Source organism: Mesocricetus auratus, unplaced genomic scaffold (genome assembly GCF_017639785.1).
Source record: "Mesocricetus auratus isolate SY011 unplaced genomic scaffold, BCM_Maur_2.0 Super-Scaffold_100125, whole genome shotgun sequence".
NCBI classification, from domain to species: Eukaryota; Metazoa; Chordata; class Mammalia; order Rodentia; family Cricetidae; genus Mesocricetus; species Mesocricetus auratus.
The window spans coordinates 773,795-778,967 of NW_024429248.1; the positions used below are offsets into that span (position 1 = coordinate 773,795).

A 5,173-nucleotide genomic window follows, 5' to 3' on the forward strand; every position below is an offset into this window, starting at 1 on the left:
ACTAGGAGAGGTGGAGAATTCTGGGAAATGGAGGCACAGTCAGTCACCAAGTAGGACTGGAGAGGAGTAAGAGGTCCCGGCCCTTTCTCCGGTAAGAGAAGACCATATGGAAATACTCAGATTAGTAGTTATGGGTTACTAATTAAGTCAGAGCTAGCCAATAAGAAACCATATCAAGCGGCCAATAGATTTATAATTAATATAGCGTCCTGAGTGTTCATTTGGGACTGATGCGACTCTAGGAACAGGATGTGGAAAGAATGCTCATTACATAATGGCGCCCAATGTGGGGCAAAATTTCCACATAGATCTAACAAAAGCTTAAAAGGGATTTTAGAAACAAAAGAACAGAGACAAGCACAGATTCTTGGTAGCAGCATTTTCTCAGGTGGGCTCTGTTTTGCTAGAGACAAGCAGAGACTTGTGTGGCCAGTGCTGGTGGTAAACTTACGTCCACCATCTAGGAGGCACAACAGTTAAAACAGCCAAGGCTTTCATTTTAGCAATGCTGTTTAGCAGATAAAAGACACATGTCCAGAAAAACAAAGATTTACAGTAAAGTCAGATTCAGATGAAGTAAAACCTCTAAAAGGTTTATAATGTGTTTAACAATATACATAGGCTTGGGGAAAAAAGAAACAAGATAATGGTAGAAAAATAAAATAAAATAAAATAAATAAAGAGAGTAGCTGGGTGTGGTGGCACATGCCTTTAATCCCTGAACTTGGGAGGCAGAGGCAAACAACTCTTTGTGATTTCAAGGCCAGCCTGGTGTACAGAGGGAGTTCAAGGGCAGCCAAAGTACACAGAAATACCCTGTCTCAAAAAAGTAAAAAGTAAAATTAAAAGAGATAGAGTAATAATAAAGTCACATAAAGATGAAAAATACACAGACAGTCCAGATACTGTATGCTATTGTGTTGTCCTTCAGATGTTCAATTGTTAAGGAAGGAACAACAACTAAAATATCCTTAATTATAAATGCTGCTAAATTAATCCAACGTATATATTTTAAAAATCCTTTGAATTCTAAATTTAATTATAAAGACATGTTGCTTGGGAAAAGAGTTTTTGCTTGTGCTTCCACAGAAAATGAAAAGCTGTGAATTCCTTCCAGACTTATATGGTTTGATGAAGCAAGACCCCTGGAAGCAGTGGCCCAGGTGACCCAACATCCCAAGACAGGTGAGACTATGCAGTTACAGACCACTATAGGCAGGATTTCTGGGTCTTCTTAGGATCCCCAAGACAGCGCCCCCTAACAGCAGGAAGTAGCTAGGAGAGAACAACACCCACATTCCCAAATATTGTTTATAAATGTTTGTTTTCATTTATAAAGGGTTGGTTATAAATGGTAGTGATCACAGTCAATCTCTTTCTAAAGGGAAAAAAAGGGAATATGATATAGAAATAAATATTTTGTATTAGTATGAATTTTCATTGATACAGATATTAGGTCAATTCTGTGATATGTATATTTCTCCTCTTGTTTAATCGTTGTGTTTATACTGATCTTTTAAAATGTAATGCATAATTAAATATAGATTGTATACAGTCACCTATACTAGTCAGAACTTACAGTTAGGTTAGTTAGGTTTTCTAGATACACAGAGATGTATTTGAGATGGATAGATATTCTTTAAAGACCCACACAATATATGACATTTAAATGATTTAGTGTTTTTCACGATAGTGAGACACAACTACTCCTGACACACCAATTACATCTGAGAGGAAGATGGTCATCAAAGAAACTCGTTATGGAATTTGTTTTCAACATGGCAAGATTAGCCATTTGGGCACGAAACTGTTCTTGCCTGGACTGTTTGATAGACTTGACATGCAGGACCCATAGGAAAGTGACTGCTAAACTTGATGGGACAGTCTTAAAGGTTCCTGCTTCATGGAAGAGTCTGCTAGGCATTCTACAGAACACACAAAAAAAATTGACTGACAAACTGCCAATGCAGGCAGACAGTTTAAAATTTTCTGCTTTGCTGTGGCCTATGGGCTGAAGATGGATGTCCCAATGTTACAGAGGAACTTCGGGTGACTGTTCAGGCAGCGAGTTACCTCTGTCAATTCTAGTGTTTATATATTATCCTTCTGTGGTCTTTGATGGAGTTAAAGACAGACAGTTGTAGTTTTCCTTAGTTATAATAAAAGATAAACTACATATAAGACTTTAGACTCACACAGATAGGATAGATGATAAAATACTTTCTTTAAATCTTATTAAAGTTAATGAACTAAGTATTGTAACTATAGTTCTTACTTGATAACTATTCTGTTATATATAATTTGACTGTGTTAAAGTTAAAACCTTTCCTTTTATTTAGACAGAAAAGAGGAGATGATGGGGTAAGTCCTTCTGTGTATATGTTTGTCTTATTGGTTGATAAATAAAGCACTGTTGGCCAATAGGGAAGCAAGATAGGTGGGACTAGGAGAGATGGAGGATTCTGGGAAATGGAGGAACAGTCAGTCACCAAATAGGACTCAAGAGGAGTTAAGAGGTCTGTACCCTTTCTCCGGTAAGAGAAGACCATGTGGAAATACTCAGATTAGCAGTTGTGAGTTAATAATTAAGTCAGAGCTAACCAATAAGAAACCATAGAAAACGGCCAACAGCTTAATAATTAATATAGCATCCTGCATGTTCATTTGGGACTGACATGGCTCTGGGAACAGGCTGGAGGAAAGAATGCTCATTACATGCATATTTTTGATATTTTATGACAACTCAATAACCGATAGTTCAAAAGACAAATAAATGATAATATATAAAAGGCATAAATAACACAATATGTTTGGTTTAATCTCTAACTTGATCATTACAAGCCATATGAGAATATGAACACTTTTCTGAAGGAAATACAAAAATTTTGAATGTTTCTTACTTTACTAGCTACAAAATCAGTCTCAGAAAATTCTAGTAAGTGTGTGCAACCCTGGCCCACAGTAGTTATGGCTGCAACTCAACACAAAATAATAAGCTTACTGAAAACCTTATGAGAAACTTTTTTTTCTTTGCAATTTTTTGTAACTTGACTGTGTGGTAAACTTTATTACAATGTCAAAAGTTTGGATACACCTATTATAGTCAGCATCACAGTCCCTGAATAGAGGACAAAATTTTAAACTCATAACTTCTGCAAAAATCTCATCATGGGAAATTCAAAGGCATGTTTAGGTTACCTCATGGATGGAAAAGAAAACCCTAATGAAAATCAGAAATTATTTTAAGTTCCAACCATTTTTCATATGGAGAAATGGACAGTGCAGTTTACCACCGAGAGAGCTAGCTGTTTGATTTGAGCAAGACAGCTGGCTTAGTCCATCAAAAGCCAACTGGTTGAATGGCCAGGTAACCAAATGCCAAATACACAGAAAACTAAGCCCTTGAGTATCAGTTTACCCAACAAACCAATCTGAACTACAGAGATTTTTTTTAATGTTTTCCATTTCTACTCCATCCCTTGCCTACAAGCAGAGTTCATGTGAAACTGTTGAGATCACACTGGAGCCACTTAGGTAAAACTCACAGAATCACTTACGTCAACCACTGACAATGAAGTCGAGAAGCCATGGCGATTTCCTCACACATATTTGCTGATAACAACAATGGCCACAGAAGATTGCCAAGACTACAGCCTTACTACACAAAGGCCATAGTAACCTTGTAGGGAAAAGTTCTTCTGCAAAGGATGCCCACTCAGCAAGTGCCTGTTCAGAGTCGGCTAGTAACACCTTATTGATCCTTATTGATCATTAAAGCTAAGGACAACATGTCAAAACAACTCTGCAACCTTGGTCATGTTTATCCTTAAAAAAACAAAGCAAAAACAAAAAAACCTTTGCCTTCTCTTACCTCCCTGAATGTAATCATGGTTTGTCATGGTAACATACACCCAGACTACAACCCCTGTCATTTGTTGTAAAATCTTTAACCTGGAGACATAAGGCTGGAGTAAGGGCAAAAAGCAGCCAAAAGGGTAATGGGTAGGAAGCAGGTTTTTTTGTTTGTTTTGTTTTTTTCCACAACTTTAACAACTAGCTATTCAGTGAGTTTGATGATGGCCAAGAATCTACAAATGCTGCTTCAAGCCCAGACAAGAGGAGGACTTTGCATACTGGAAATTGTGTCTTTCTTTTTTTTAAATGTTTTAATTTGAGAGGACTTTAAGGCCTAGGGAATCACGGGTCGTAGGCTTCGGCCGAGGACTTACCCTGAGATGCTACTGAAGATGAGAATGAACTTTTCAGTTTGCCTTTTCCGCGTTCCGGTCTTGTCGTTGGAGTATGAAGGAGGAAATTCACTCAGCTGTGCCGAGCAGTAATAGTTAGTGGTCTCTGCTCACTTGTTCCCGCCAAGGTGACATCCTCTGTTGGGATACAAAGCCAGTGGAGCTAATATAGGCCGGAATGGTAAAGAAGAACTACACTGGGGTAGCTAGGCAAGAAATCTGCTTTCCTCAGAATATCGCAGACGAGGGGACTCTGCTGCAGGCTTCTGGGGGAGCAGGGGGGGGGGCGCTAGTCCTGGGCGCGGTGGCCTCTGCTTCCGAATTCGGCTCCAAGCGACCTGTTTCACAGAGCAGTCGAAGTTCCACAGCCTTCTCTTTTTGAGTTTAATCCCACATACTGTGCCGGAGCTCCTCCAGGAAGGGAAACGAGCCTCGAGGTGCTCAACCTAAGGCCTGCGCTTGCACCTCCTAAGGCAGTAATAGCACAAACGAATCCAGGGATAGTTGGTCCCACACTTAGTCCATACGTGACACATATATTTATTAAGTCTGCTATTTGTCAGGAACTACTGGGGCTGCCACCATCAGCAGGCAATACCAGCAAAGTCACCCAATATGTGATGACTCAGGTCGATGTGGCTATGAGCCACTAAGCCACTCAGGGTCGGGTCTATACGACTGCAACCTATGGGAGAAACCGGCTTCTTATCCACGCATCTCCACCTGGGACCTGCACAGGACGCGCTCAGAAAGCGCCGGGTGCCAGAAGCAATGCACTAGTGGTGCACGGATGTCTGTAAGGGTGAACGGTTGTTTGCACCTGAGCATGCGCAGCCGCAAGCCTGCTAGGACGTAAGAGGACTACAAGCAGGGTCACTGAACCTGAAGAGCCGGAGGTGCGCGGGGCGGAGCAGTAAAGAGCGCCC

The 5,173-nt window shown here is 40.2% G+C and overlaps 1 long non-coding RNA gene across 1 annotated transcript in view; it reads right to left on the reverse strand.

Annotated features, from left to right (window-relative positions):
• LOC110339510 overlaps positions 1–5,154 on the reverse strand; it is a 205,045-nt gene extending 199,891 nt beyond the window's left edge. Inside the window, exon 1 of the long non-coding RNA XR_005873511.1 lies at positions 4,230–5,154. This is a non-coding gene — a long non-coding RNA (uncharacterized LOC110339510). The remainder of the gene's footprint in view (positions 1–4,229) is intronic.
• Between the last annotated feature and the right edge of the window lie 19 nt (positions 5,155–5,173).